General features: G+C 34.1%; 1 pseudogene; it reads right to left on the reverse strand.

Annotated features, from left to right (window-relative positions):
• Positions 1 to 675: 675 nt before the first annotated feature.
• Positions 676 to 771, reverse strand: LOC141504004 (U6 spliceosomal RNA; annotated as a pseudogene).
• Between the last annotated feature and the right edge of the window lie 15,846 nt (positions 772 to 16,617).

Here is a 16,617-nt window from a genome sequence, read left to right on the forward strand (position 1 = left end):
TATACGAACTAGTTGGATGATCATCAGAAAATCACTTAGCCAACTGGGCCAGATTTCCTTCTAACTCAACACCCTAGTGTTCCATGATCCAATGCTGTCACTAAATGAATTTTAAGTATTAAGGAATACAGAATGCCTACTCCAACACTTTCTGAAATGGGTATGTTGTTTTTTTTTTTTTTTCAGTTTTATAGATTTACCCCTATTCTTGCTTTCCTCCCCCCCCCCCCCAGGAGGCAGTCTGTTAGTATTTACATTGTTTCCATGGTATGCATTGCTCTAAGTTGAATGTGATGAGACAGAAATCATATCCTTTAGGAAGAAAAATAAAGTATAAGAGATAGAAAAATTACATAAAGAGATAATGGTTTCGTTTTTTCTAAATTGAAGGTAATAAACTTTGGTCTTTGTTCAAACTCCACAATTCATTCTCTGGATACAGATGGTATTCTCCATCGCAGATAGTCCAAAATTTCCCTGATTGCTGCACTGATGGAATGAGCAAGTCCATCGAAGATGATGATCACCCTCATGTTGCTGTTAGGGTACAACAAGGTTCACCTGGTTCTTCTCATCCTCTTCAGCATCAGTTCATGTAAATCCCTCCATGCTTCCCTGAATTCCCATCCTTCCTGTCTTTCTTTTTTTGGTTAATATAACTTTATTTATAAATTAAAAAATATAGAATTCTTCACGAATTTGTGTGTCATCCTTGTGCAGGGGCCATGTTAATCTCTGTATAGTTCAAATACGTGCTGCCGAAGAGAGAACAGGAATGGCCATGTTTTGTCCTCAGTTCTGAGAGTTTCTCACATAATGGCAGCACACATTAAGTAGAGCATGCTAAAGGATCAGAAAATAATTTGTAGAAAGATGAAGAATTAAGAACCAGGACTATTATAATAATGGTTTCTTTTGCATTTAACTGGGAAATAAAGAAAGATGTGGAAGAGATCAAGCAGTTGACAGAGTTTTCAATGCTATCTAGATTTTTAGGTAGCACAGTGACTAAAATTTGTAATCTTTAATTAAAGTATGTGAGGAGGATTATTCTAGCAATGCTAGAATACAAAAACTGAAGGTAGGGAATATAACTAAAAGACTTTGGCAGTTTCTAGATATGAAATGGTTAAGGCCCTGGAGAAGAGTTGTCATGAAAACAAAGAAAGTGAAGGTCAAATTTAAAAGAAAATTTGCTTCTTATTGGATCACAGACACAAACCCAGAAAGGTTGTAGAGATTATCCGTCAACTCCTTCATGTTACAAATGAGGAAACTGAGACCCAGAATGATTGTGGCTTGTTCCAAGATCATCTAGGATTATCAGGATCAAGATTTGAATCTCTGACTCCAGATTCATTTTCTAAAATCCAACTCAAATTTTCTCTTCTCATTAGTAATTACCTTTTCCTTCACATTTTATTTAGCACTCTTTTATATCTAATATAATTCCTTGGTAATACAGTGTATAATGTAATGAGTTTCTCTACTCCCCCACCCCAAGTCTAGTAACAAAACCAATTTATTAAGTTTATTAATTAATTATTTAGTAGTATATATTATACATCACTAAATTACTAATTAATTATTAATGTTTATTGAAATGAAGAAAAGAAAGAAATTGCAAAAATTTAGAAGTCATCTATCACTTTGAGCTTTATAAAATTAATTTTTGATAACAACACAGAACAATTATTAATTTTGGGGTTGCCTTTTCTTTGTATTTCAGTCATTATTCCCCTTCCCATTGAACTGAAGACTGTCTAGTGAAAAAAATCTTTCATATATATGTGTATATATATATATATATATATATATATATATATATACTGTATCTGCCACTGTATATAAACTCTTGAATAGTGTCCCTCACCTCTATCTCTTTTGCAGTAAGAAAAGAAACATGCTTCATCATCAATTCTCCATGTCTTAATTAGCTTTTTCCATTAGATCATAGATCCAGACTAAGAGCTAGAATATGCTTCAATTTCATTTTGGGGAAGTTTTTTTCAATATTTACAATATTGTTAAGTCGTTGTACATATGACGTGGAAGTGGTTCTGCTTATATTACTCTGCATCAATAGAAATCTCATGATTTCTAAATTCTTAATATTATCCTTTCTCATTTCACAGTATTTTCTTTGTTACCACAAAGAATATTGCTCTGAATATTCTAGCATAAACTTGAATTCATTTTTGACTTTCAAGGAATCAGGAACTTATTAAATTCTTTCTATGTGCCAGTCTTTGGCCTAAGCACTTTAAAATTATTATTGCTTTTGATCTTTATAACAATCCTAGGAGGTAAATGCCATAAATAACTCCATTTTATAGATGAGATTAAGTGACTGGGCCACTCAGGGCTTTTTGTTGAAGAAGGTGCACACTACTGTACCTGCCTTCCTCTGACATTGATTGTTATCACATTGTCCCCATCTTTGGCAAACTGCCAAAAGTAAGGAGAAATTTAGGACTTATTTTCTTGTGTAATTCTCTCAAAATTCATGAGAGGTTTTTTATAGGATATTCACCATTTGTTTGTCATATTGGTATTTCAATTTTAAGATTATGAAATTTCTTAACAACCACAATAACTGGTAATTCTCTCAATTCTTTTGACTTGCTGCAATCGTTCTATTCTCATTTCTCATTCTGATGCTTTGAGAGTGTTTTTAAATAATTATCAAAATTGTCGGTATTTTTTAAAGTTCTTGATTTATTGTTTCAATTATTTTCTAACATTCAATTATATTTATCTCTGACTTAGTCATTTCTTTTTCTGATAAGCTTGTTGTTTTGTTCCTTGAGGGTTTTAGATGCAAAGAGTTCTAAAATCTGAAGAAGAAACCCAAGGCATTGAGTCATTTTTATAAAATTATAAGGAATCAGGTTTTATTTTTGAATATTACATAGGTTAACCTCAAAAAGAGCTTGTATTTGCAGTGGGATGCCAACTAATATATGCTAAATGCAAAAAAGGGCAATAAAAATAAAAATTACAATGTTAGGGAGGAAAATCCTAAAAGGGGTAAAAGACCAAAGTCTTGCGAAGAAAATCATAGATTAAAAATTTAAGAAGAATACCAGTTAGAGGAAAGGTCAGAAGTACCTTTAGTCAGGATTGTAAGAGATTAAGTGAAAGAATATACAGGGGAAAAAAGACCAATAAAGTACAATTTCTGAGCTTCCCCCCCTTAAAATCATTAGATACCAAAAGCAGTCTAATAAAGGGAAAGGAATTAAGAGAGAATAGGACTCAGAAAACTCAAAATCAAGAGAAAGTCCTATCAGATACTAGTCATGTGACTTCTATGCAAATCTTGCTTTCTCACATTCTGTTTTAATGAAATGAGAATAATATTTATAATACTTCCGTACCTCACAAGGATATTTTATGAAAAAAATGTATATAAAGAGTTTTGTGACCATAAGGCATTATATAAATATAAGTTAATGTTAGGAGGTTTAAAAATAAATGTTTCAAAAAACAGATCTCAAACTTTGATCTGAAATTTAGAAATACAGAAGCATGGAATAATTTTAAATTATATTATTCTGAAAGAATAGATAAATCAGATGAAAAATTTCTTTCCAATATTCCTTAGGTTAACCAATTCTTTTACTATTCTTATCTAAATGTAAATTAAATTACAGCTCATGTGACTGATCCAAGATCTCTTAGGATTTAGCTTCAAAAGAGCTAGAAAACTTAACCTAAAATGAAAGAAATCACATGTTTTCAATCTTTATTTTTCCATCCATCTAACTATTTATCAAATTTTGTCGATAACAATCTTCTCGACATCCCTGTCCCCTCTTCATCCCCTGCTCTCCACTGATACCATAATCATTCTAGACTAATCCCTAATGTCCTCTAACTGGACTTTTGAAATAGCTTTCTTATTCATCTTTTTTATGACAGTCTCTCCCCTTTCCAATACCCCATTTCAGATAGTTGTCAACATGAAACTCCTAAAGCACATGTCTGATTATGACTGTTCATGAAGCCTTAAATGGCTGTCTATTATGTAAAAAATACAAACTTCTGTTTTCCATTGAAAGCCTCTCTCACTCATTTTCAGTTTCTGTCTTTCTATTGCTTGCATACTACCTTCCCTACTGCTCATGTCTCTCCCATCTTCAAACCTTATTTAATCCACCCAAGACATTTATTTCTCCTAATTCTCCTAACTAATCTCATTGAGCAAGGTTGTCTACAATGGGTGTTTCCATTTCCTTTACTTTCATCTTCTTAAATGCAGATACCAAAAAAAAAACCCCTAGGAATATTAAAGCCAAGTTCCAGAACTCCCAAGTCAAAGAGAAAATATTACGAGCAGCCAGAAGGACATAGTTCAAATATTATGGAGGTACAGTCAGGATCACACAGGACTTAGCAGCAACTACACTGGAAGCTCGTAGGACTTGGAATATAATATACCAGAAGGCAAAAGAGCTTAGAATGCAGCCAAGAATGAACTACCCAGAAAGGCTGAATGTCCTCTTCCAGGGAAAAAGATGGACTTTCCATGAACCAGGGGAATTTCAAATGTTTCTTTTGGAATGGCCAGAGACGAACGGAAGGTTTGATCTTCAGATACAGGACTCAGGTGAAGCATGGAGATTGGAGGAGAGAGGGAAAATATGGGGGGCTTTATAATGGTGAACTGCATGTATTCCTGCATAGAACAATGACACTGATAATACTCATATGAACCTTCTCAGTTAATAGAGCAGGTAGATGGAGCTTTTATAGTTGAAGCACAGGAGAAAGCTGAATTCGAAGATAAAATATGGTGTAAAAATGGAGTCAATAGAAAAAAAGGGAAATGTAATGGGAGAAAGAAAAAGGAGAGGGGGAATAGGCCAAGATATTTCATATAATAACATTTTTTTATTACAATGAGCTATTGCAATGATATGGAAGGGGGGAGGCAAGGAGGAATGAGGGAACCTTTGCTCTCATCAGAGGTGGCTAGGAGAGGAAACAGCATATATATTCAATGGGGTATAGGTATTTGGAGTAAGAAGGGGGGGGGGAACAGGGTGAAGGGTTGTGGATGTGAATAAAGGAGGAGAAGATGGACCATGGGGGGAGTGGTCAGATATAACACATTTTCTTTTTTACTTCTTGCAAGGGGCTGGGATTAGAAGGCCTGTCCAGGACCATAGGGCCAGGTGGATTCTGGGTCTAAGGGGTGGTATGGGGGCTCAGGGCTTCTTGGCTCCAGGACCAGGGATCTTTCTGCTGCGCCATTCAGTGACCCTACAGCAGAGTCAGAGTGAAAGGAGAGAGAAAATATAGTACATGGTAATGAGAAATAAGAAAGGAGGGAGTTGTGATCAGCAATGGCAACGTTGGAAAAATATGGAAGTAACTTTTGTGATGGACTTTCCATAAAGAATGGGATCCACCCATGACAGAGTTGTTGGTGTTGGAACAAAGACTGAAGCACATTTTTTATTATTATTATTTGGGGGAGGGTACAGGGCAAATGGGTCTGGGTGGCCTGCCTGGGGCCACATAACAGGGTAATCGTTGGGTGTCTGAAGCCGGATTTGGACCCGGGTGCTCCTGGCTCGAGGGCCAATGCTCTGTCTGCCAGCCAGCCACCCCTACTATTATTACTCTTTTATTTTATTTTGCATCTTTTTTTTCCTTCTTTTTGGTTTTTTGCAGGGCAGTGGGGATCAGGTGGCTTGCATGTCATACGGCTGGGTAATTGTTGGGTCTATGGGGCTGGACGTGGGCTCTGGTGCTCGTGGCTCCAGGGCTGGTGCTTTGTCCATTGCACCACCTGTACATACCTACAAATATTACTATTATTTTTATTAATTTTAATTTTTTTTCTCTCCCCTTTACTTTATCGCCCAAGCAAGTCTATATTTATGGGGGGAGGGGTATTTTGTTTACTCTTAAACAAGAATATTTTATTAATGTAAAAAAAACATTTGTACAAAATGAGAATTAAAAAGTAAAATAAAACAAAAAATCCAATATACTATTAGCTCAATAATTAAAACAAACTGTTAGACATGGTTAAACTTATGGTAATTCAATCAAAAGATTTTTCAAGATATGAAAAGCCTTCAAGGTCACCATTATCTGAATCAATAATGTTGCTGTATAATATCCAATTAATAATTTTTTGAAAATTCCAGTTATCTGTACTTTCTCGTTATCTATGTTCTCGATAACTACAGTTTTCAAATCAAGCTCCACAGACCAGCTTTCTTATTTCTTCAGCTCTAATTCTTAAAGACAAAACTACCATAATATTAAAAAAGAATGTATTTTATGTTTAAGCTAAAGGAGAACACAATACCTTGTTGTAAGTGTAAGATATATCAAAATGCAATCATATAATTTAGTTAAAATAGTAAATAGAAACATTTACATGCAAAATTAATTTTTCATGTAAAAACCATAGTAAGATAAGATTCAAACCTCTTATGGCTTTCCAAATAATCAGGAAGGTATATTCATGGAAGGAAATGGGTTTGGGAATGGGAATGGGGAGAAAGAGAAGCATGGTGCATTATACAAGAATATCAGGACAGAAAGAAGAAATGAATGAGGCATTTGGGAAATATCACAAGTCAGGTGCAAAGGCATAATATAAATAGTGACGTAAAGTTTGAATTATCCAGAAATTCTCTCACCAAAAATGGAACAATTAAGAACTTCTTCATCTGCCTTAGTGAAAATTTAATTCTTCAGAAGATAGAAGACCAACAAAGGGAAAATCTAAAAAATCGCAGTCATGCAAAGCATGACTGCCATAATTTTGTTATAAAAGTATACCCCTCTCCCAAAAGAAACCTCAAGAAAAGTAAAGTTTTTTTAAAAAAGCATACTTCAATCTATATTCAGACACCATCAACTCTGTCTTTGGGAAAGATGATATTCTTTAAAAGTCCTTCTGAGTTATTGTTGTTACTAAAGGCCAAATCAGTCCACAAAGAATGGTAGATGCTCAAGACTGAAATACTGAAGACAACAGGAAAAAAATTCCTGAGAAGGAAAAATGACATTTATCTGAAAAGACTGATGTTGAAGCACAGGGAAATTCACCAACCAATTAAAAGGTTTTTAAAAGACATGTATATTGAAAATGGAAGCCAGACTAGGTAATAGAGGTAGATTTTAATAGTCTAGTATGTAAATCCTCAGCATTTCTTTATATTACTATGAAGATTCAGCAGCAAGAATTAGGAAGAGAAATTCCATTTAAAGTAACTTCAGATAATATAAAATACTTGGTAGTCTACCTTGCCAAGGTAGACTCAAACTGTGCGAAAACAACTATAAAACACTTTTCACACAAATAAAATCAGATTTGAATAACTGGACAAATATCATCTGCTCGTGGATAGGCCAGGCCAAAATAATAAAATGACAAATCTAAATACATTAGACTACTTATTTACCACCTTACCAATCAAACTCCCCAAAGTTATTTTAATGAGCTAGAGGAGACTGTAACCAAATTCATATGGAGAAGCAAAAAAGTCAAGAATATCCAGGGATTTAATGAAAAATAGCACAGAACAAGGTAGCTTAGCCTTAAAAGATCCAAAATTATATTATAAAGCATCAATCATCAAAACTGTTTGGTATTGGCTAAGAAACAGAGTGGCATGGATCAGTGGAATAGATAAGGTGTAAAAAAAGACAGAAGGAAACAATTATAGTAATCACCAATTTGATAAACCCAGAGTCCAGTTTCTGCAATAAGAACTCTTTCTTCGATAAAAACTGTTGGGAAAATTGTAAATTAATATGGCAGAAACTTGGAATAGACCAATGTCTCACACCCTATACCAAGATACGATCAAAATGGGTACAAGATTTAGATATAAAAGACAATATTATAATAAAACTAGGAGAACAAGGAATAGTTTATTTGTCAGATCTATGGAAAGGGAAGGAGTTTATGACCCAGCAAGAAATGGAGAACATTAAAAACAAATTAGATAATTTTGATTACATTAGATTAAAAAGCTTTTGCACAAACAAAACCACTGTAACCAAGATCAAAAGAAATGAAATAAATTGTAAAACAATTTTTACAACTAGTATTTCTGACAAAGGACCCATTTCTAAAATACATATGGAGAACCAAGTCAAATTTATAAAATAAAAAACAAAACAATGCATTCCCCAACTGATAAATGGTCAAAGTATATGCAAAGGCAATTTACAGATAAGGAAATCAAAGCTATCTTGTCTAAATCATTACTGATTAGAGAAATACAAATGCAAGCATCTCCAAGTTACCATCTCACACCTATCAGCTTGGCCAATATGAGTAGAGAGGAAAATGTTCAATGTTGGAAGTAATGTGGGAAATCTGGAACAAATAGATTGCCTGTAGTGCTGTGAACTCATCCAACCTTTCTGGAGAGCAATCTGCAATTATGCCTTAAGGGCAATAAAAATGTGCATACTCTTTGATCTAGCAATACCACTATTGGGTCTATACCCTGAAGAGATTATGAAAAAGGGTAAAATCATCATTTATACAAAAATATTCATAGCAGCTATGTGGTGGCAAAGAATTTGAATCTGAGTGAATGTTCATCATTTGGGGAATGACTGAGCAAATTATGGTATATGTTAAGGAACACCATTATTCTATTAGAAACAAAGAGGGATGGGATTTCAGAGAAGTCTGGAAATATTTGCATGAACTGATATTGTGTGAGAGGAGCAGAGCCAGAAGAACACTGAACAGGGGTGATGATCAACCTTAATGGACTTGCTCATTTCATCAATATAATAATCAGGGACAATTTTAGAGTACCTTGCAATGGAGAATACCATCTTTATCCAGAGAAAGAATTGTAGAGTTTAAGTAAACAATAAAAATTTATTACCTTCAATTTAAAAAAAGTATCTTGTGTACTACATAATTTTTCTGCCTAATATTTTCTTTTCTTTTCAAGGATATGGTTTAGCTCTCAACACATTTAATTTCAATAAATGTATAGCATGAAAACAATGTAAAGATTATCAGGCTGCCTTCTATGGGGTTGGGGGGCGGGGAGGAAGGGTGGGGGGAAATGTGTAAAATTCAAAACCTTACAAAAATGATAGGTAGAAACTACTATTGGATGTAGTTGGAAAGCAAATAAAATATTTTTAAAAAAGAACCAGGAAAAAGAAAACAGAAAATCAGAAAAAAAAACAAATAAAATATTTTTTTCTAAAAAAAGCAATATCACGGCGGCTAGGTGGCATAGTGGAAAGCACCAGCCTTGGAGTCATGAGTACCTGGGTTCAAATATGGTCTCAGACAGACACTTAATAATTACCTAGCTGTGTGGCCTTGGGCAAGCCACTTAATGCCATTTACCTTGCTAAACAAAAACAAACAAAAAAAAAACTTAAAAAAAAAGAAATATCAGGAGAAAAAATTATCTTGTAAAAAATAGTATCTTTGCTATCTTGTAAAAATAGTGTTAAGTGGGGGGCAGGTAGGTGGCACAATGCATATAGCACTGGCCCTGGAGTCAGGAGGACCTGAGTTTAAATCCGGCCTCAGACACTTAATAATTGTCTAGCTGTGTGACCTTAGGCAAGTCACTTAACCCCATTGCCTTGCCAAAAAAAATTATACAGAAGAAAACAGAAGGAAGGTCATAGTGAAGCACAGACAAGCAGGCTGGTTTTGAAAATAACATGTAAAATATTTGCCTTTTTTTTAACCAAGTCATGGCAATACCATTTCACAATAATCAAACTAGCCAAGATGATTAAAAAAAGAGGAAAATGAAAAACTATTGGAAGGAATACAGGAAATCCAGTTTATTCATACACGACTGGCAGAGCTAGTGAACCAGTTCAGTCATTTTGGAAAACAGTTTGGAACTATGCCCCAAAACCTAAACTGAACGTACCCATTGACCAAATAATTCAATGAAAAAATGCATATCCCAGAGATTTTTTAAAAGGGAGAAAGGAAAGAACCCTTTTGTAAAAAAATATTTATAACTGCTCTTTTTTTAGCAGCAAAGAATTTCTAACTGAGGAGATGGCTTAACATGTTATGGCGCATTAATACAAAAAGATACAATTGTACTCTATGATGAAGGCAATGGTTTCAGAGAAACCTGTTAAGATTTGCATGAATTGATACACTGTGAAGTAAAGAGAACTAGTAGAATTTGCACAGTAACAAGAATATTGTATTTTTAAAAATCTATATTGAAATAATTAGAAACTCTGGTTAACACAATGACCAACCATCATTACAAAGGACTCAAATTGAATTATGGCATGCTGAGAACTGATGGCTCAAAGAGTACAGGCTCAAGTTCATATTCTTTTCTTTCTTTTTCTGGGTCTTTTTGGGGGGAGGGTGGAAGACATAATGAATCTGTAAATTTGTTGCTCTTTTACAGGTATAGATATCTTTTGGGGGGGACGTTTTAAGTCAGAATATAATTTTTTAAATTTAAAATCTACTCATGCATTCAATCAATAAACATGCATATTCCTTTGAAGTTCAAAATGTTCTTATTGATGTTTTCTTAGCAGCAAACCACAAATCCCCACAGACTAATTTTCTCCCTCAACTCCTTTCAATGTAAGACACACTATTACTAGTTAATTATTGTTTTGTTTTGTCCACTTTCAAAGATCATGACATAGAGGAGATGATGCCACAAGAAACACGTGAATTGGATTTGAGTGAGTGGTCTGAGGCTGAATTTGAACTTCCATCCTCCTGAGTTCAAGTCCAGTGCTCTATCCACTGAGCCACCTAGGTGCCCCTAGGAGCTAATGAGGAAATGAAGGAATAAGTCATACTTCTTGTCTTCAAGGAACTAAGAAACAGAAAAATTCAAAACAATTGTTCTATCTAAGAACAATCTGAACTATTTTCAGACATGTTTACAAAATTCCAACTTTGAGATTAGAGATAGTGACTTAACCTGGTGATTTCACTGATTATTGAAAATCTTTCTACCAAGATAATGTATTTCTCTACAAAATAGATTATTTTTGTTTCTGTTATTTATGAGTCTGACATCACAGGCTAAATTTAATCTGGAAGACAAGCGGTCCTGAAATTAAATAGATCTCATTTTAAGTATAGTAAGCTAACCAAAAGTATACAGCACAAATCATGGAAGAAATAACCTTCACTATATGCAAATGTATTATGGATAATTATTATTGTTATCAGATTATTCAGTTCTAACCCTTTCCCTTCATTTCTGATGGGATTATTTCTCTTCTAGCAGTTGTGATAAAGGACAGTATGGTACAATGTTAGATTGCAAATCAGAAAACAGGAATTCAAATACTAATTTGGGCAAGTAACTGGATTTTTTCTTATCTGTAAAAATGGGCATGCTGAACTAGGTGTCCACTGAGATTTTTCACATATCTATATCTTTGCTAATAACAGTAATTGAAAATCCAACATTTCTAAAATGGAAGAAAATTCAAAAAAATTATTCCTGTATATAAGCATGTAAACCAAGGAAATCAAAATGTTGCCATATCGACTTGTGATTTGCAAATTTTAAAAAGGATTACATAAAATCACCTAATCTGTTATTTAAAAATAAGTATAGACAGTATGGCAAAATGGAAAGAGCCTTGATATCTATGTCAAAGGTCTTGGATTCAAATAACCTACTTGTCCTCGATTAGTTTTAGTTTTCTTATCTGTGAAATAGGGATAAAAAAATTATGAAAGTCGTTTCTCATATGCTTTGAAAACCTTAAAGTTCAACATTTAAGTGTTTATTTTTTTCATGTCAATTATTTCAAATTAGTCTTGCAAACAAATTAGCAATTCAACAAACATTACTTGTTTTAGGGCATTGTAAAGAATACAGGTTTCCCATCAGAGAATTTGTGTTTTACTACCTGTGTGACCTTGGGAAAGTAATTTAACTTCTTTGAAGTTTCAATTCCTCATCTGTAAAATGAAGGGATTACACATCCACTACCTTTAGAATATTGTGCTAGTTGCTAAGAAAGACTGGGTCTTCAGCCTATCTTCATTATAGAGATGACATAACAGATAATTAAAACACCAGAATAAATATAAACTTAAGTGCATTAAGAAAGAAAATGAGATGCCATAGGGAAGTCTCTTCCCAATCCTTGAGGAGAAACGATCAGAATTTCTAAGGTACGACTGAAAGAATAGGTAGGTCATCAAAATGGAGAAAGAAAGATATTCTAGATACAAGCTATAATGTGAGCAAAGGCCTGGATAAAAGACAGCTACTCTATTCCACAAACATTTAGTGGGACAGTTAGGTGATGCATTAGATAGAATACTAGCCTTGGAATCAGAAAGACCTGAGTTCAGATTTAACTCAGACAATAATTAAACAACTGTGTGATCTTGGGTAAGTCACTTAATGCTATTTCCTTGCAAAACCCCCCACAAATTTAATGCTTCTTTGAGGTACTGTACTACCTTACACCCCTCAGATTGGCCAATATGATCAGAAAGGAAAATGTTCAGTGTTGGAAGGGATGTGGGAAATCTGGGACACAGATGCATTGTTGGTGGAGCACTGAATTAATCCAACCTTCCTGAACAGCAATTTGGAATTATGCCCAAAGGGCAAAAAAATGTGCATACCCTTTGATCCAGTAATATCACTAATGGGTCTATACCCTGAAGACAGCAAGAAAAAGGATAAAAACATAACTTGTACAGAAATATTCATAGCAGCTCATATTAATTGCAAAGAATTGAAAATCAACGGGATGTCCACCAATTGTGGAATGGTGGTATGTGGTATGTGTTCCATTAGGAACACTATTGTTCAATTAGAAATCAGGAGGGATGGGATTTTGGAGAATCCCAGAAAACCTTGCATGAACTGCTGCTGAGTGAGATGAACAGAACCAGAAGAACACTGCACACCTAAACAACAACATGGGGGTGATGATCAGCCTTAATTGAGTAGCTTACTCCATCACTACAGTTTGAGGGTATTTGTGGTGGAGAATACAGAGAAAGAACTGTGGAGTTTAAACAAAGACCAAAATGATTATTACCTTTAATTTTTTAAAAAAAGTTTTCTTATGTACTACATAATTTTGCTATCTCTAATATTTTGTTTCTTGCTCAAGGCTATGATTTTTAATCTCAACACATTCAATTTTGATCAATATATATCATGGAAACAATGTCAAGATTATCAGATAGCCTTCTGTTGGGGGGAGGGAAGAGGGGAAATTGTAAAATTCAAAACCTTACAAAAATGATTGGTAGAAATTACTGTTACATATAATTGGAAAAAATAAACTATTTTTATAATTAAAAAAAATATTTAACAAAGGCCTACTATGTGCCAGGCATTGTGCTAAGCCCAAGAATACAATTAATAACAAGTCCTTACCTTCAAGGAGTTAACAATCTAATATAGGCTGTGGGGGGAGGCAAGAAAGGGTAGGGACTCACAAAGGGGTAAAAGACAGTGGGGAGCATTTTGTTCTGTGGAGTAAAAACCAAGCACAGAAGCAGATAAAGAGTGGAGTAGGCTTTTTAAAATTCCAATTTCTGCCCTCCATAAAGGAAGACACTGAGGGTAGCCATTCCTTCTCGCTTCCAAATTAAAGATTTCCTTTACATTCAAAAGTCAAGCCCCAACCTTACCTTATATTATTACATTTTTTTGGATACTCCTTGGACCCCAGTGGAATAGATTGAGACTGACTTCAGGAAGACTCCAAATCCAGTTTCAATTCCTTATTCTCTCTCTAGTATTTAAAAAATTCTTGTTATTTTGCATAAATTTATTCTATCTACTGTGACATGTGAACATATCTGTTTGACAGAACATGAGCTTCCTGAGAGTAGGCATTGTTTCCTTTTTTGTCTTTGTATCCCTAGATCTACGGACAATGCAAGCACATAGCAGGTGTTTAAACTAGCTGATTTACAGCAGTAGTTGAGTGGGGTAGAATGAGTCAAGGAAATTATTCTTTTTGTATTAAGGAGAACTCAAATATTTCAAGATGTGGAAAATAGATCTGATGAATTAGAAAGGAAAAGTAATGGTTAGTGACAAGGTCCCATAGAGTGAATAGGATCAAGAATGTAGATGAAAGGATTAACCTAAGTGAGGAAAACTTATTTTATGACCCGGAAGAGAAAAAAAAAAAAGGTTAGGACAGAGTAGAGCTTTTTTAATGCAATATCCATATTAAGAGCCATGTTTAACTAGGCTCCCTATCAATCAATAAAGCAATCAGAATGGGGAAACAGGGTGAAGGTAGGAAATCATTTAAATTCTGCCTTAAATATATCGGTATCAATCAGAAAATAGTCTTCTCAATGCTACTTCATTGCAAACATATATGAGGCCTAATTGTATGGGTATTACAGTTTGGTCAATTAAACCTCCAGGTACATGATTCTGTTTTGTATATATGCATGTCTTCATAAGTGTATGGTTGTGTATGTGTGAAACTAACTGGCACAATGGGAAGGCTCTGGAGATGGGAGGACTGGAGTTCAAAGTCTGCCTCAGATACCTGTGTGTGTGACTTTGGACAAGTCACTTATCCCTGATTACCTCATCTCCGGTCGTCGTGATTCATATTTGTCCATTGGAGCCAAATGGTTCCAGAGGAGAAAGTGAGACCAAAGACTTAGCACAGTAGCCCCTCACTCAAACTCAAGTCTCTTGTCATGGCATCACTGTCCTGAAGGACAAGTAATAATATGTATGCCTAAAGGCCAAGACAATTTCATCTTCAAGCAATATATAATTTAGGTGGAAATATAAGAAGACCATAAAATATGTCAAAATCCTACCTGCAATACACACTAGTATATCACCCATCTAGTTCTCAGTTGCTAAATTTGACAGACATACCTTAAGGCTAAACTGGAAAAATATACAAATAATGTTTTTTTAGGTTCTATATTAAATGGTAGTTATTGGGGAGGGTATTTTCAGTTTCAAATTCTCTTCCTCTACCCATTTCCTCCATTGAGAAGACAAAAAATATATTGACTGGCAATTTTGAAAGGCAGTGTAGCTCATAGGACCTCTCTGAATTTAATTTTTCACTTGTAAAATTGAAGTAAAACTTGGAATACTCATTTCAAAGGGTTGCTCTGAGGTTTAAATAAGATAATACATATAAATTTCTTTGAAAACTTCAGAGCCTGTGAAAAGATCAGCATTTAGGAAAAGTAAATAATTTAAAAAGTAAAAAATGTATTTATCTTCCATACCATTTAGCCCAGACTACCACCACCTTCCACCTCCCAAGAAAGTCAAAGACAAAAAGAAGAGGCTCATATACCCCCAAAAAATTTCACAAAAGGATATTTTTTTTGTAGTAGTAAAGAACTGGAAACAATTGAAAATGGCTAAACAAATTGTGGTACATGAGTATAATGGAATATTTATTACTGGGCAAGAAATAACCAATAAGAAAAATTCATGGAAGCCCTCAAAGAGATATATGAATTGATAGTTACATAAGCAGAGTCAGATAAAACACATATAAAATGTATACAAAATGTAAATCACAATAACAAAGCCCTCAAATAATGTTAAATAATTCTAAGAAGCCCTCAACTTGTCAGTAAAAGGTATCTTCTATTTCGCAATCTCATTTCTCATTGTAGACTTGCTGAATTCTGAGGAACCACCTCTTTCTTACTCTTTGTAAGCTTCATTACAAAAGTTAGCTCTTGTAGAATAGGAAAGAATATATTTATATACAAAAGAAATCTAAAAGCAAAAACTATCAGTAAAAATAAGATACAAAAAATTTGAAGCATACATTTTTATCCAATATGGTCAAGAACATTTACAATTCACTTATATAGTTAAGTAATTTTTCACAATAATAAGTAAATATTATTAAGTAAAGATAGTTAATATTATTAACCCCATTTTACAAATTAGGAAATTCAAGCCAAGGGAGGATTAAAGTAATTTGCTCATGGTCACAACTAGAGAAGTAGCAAAGCCAGGACACAAACCCATATTCAACCCTATGCTAGGTTTTTTTTTTTTTTATTTATATATTCATATAAGCCAATCTAATAAAATCGATTCAAATTAAGAGAACATTTTAAAGCCAAGTACTTAAGTAATCCAACAGCTCAATAAAATGATTCATGAATGTTCTAGAAATAGAACAGGGAGTGTTGATTTTCTTTAGGCAACATCATTAAATAAAGCATTTTCAACTACCTTCACGATCCTTTGAAAGTCTCACCAGCCTCAACAACTAAATCCAAATCTATCATTCTCCTCAACATTTACCAAACTAAATTAGTTTTTCCTCTTTCCCCTATTTCTTCCATCTAATCCACTATCATAATAAGTATTTCGGGACCATGTAGGCAGACCATTGACCTGCTAGTATCTTACACCTATCTCCTTTTTTCTCTTTTTCCTGTTAATAATCTGGGTTCATATTCCTATGAACTTGCATCTGAACTACTAAAATAACTCATCTTCCCTACTTGTAGTTTATTCCACTCCCAATTCGTCCTACACATACTGTCTGTTCCCAACTTATTTGTTTTCAAATATCTTTGTTACCTGTCAAATTAGGTCCAGGCTTCTTCACCTGGCATGTAATGTTCACTAAAATGATCAA

The sequence above is a fragment of the Macrotis lagotis genome, unplaced genomic scaffold (assembly GCF_037893015.1).
Source record: "Macrotis lagotis isolate mMagLag1 unplaced genomic scaffold, bilby.v1.9.chrom.fasta BILBYCTG006, whole genome shotgun sequence".
Lineage (NCBI taxonomy): Eukaryota > Metazoa > Chordata > Mammalia > Peramelemorphia > Peramelidae > Macrotis > Macrotis lagotis.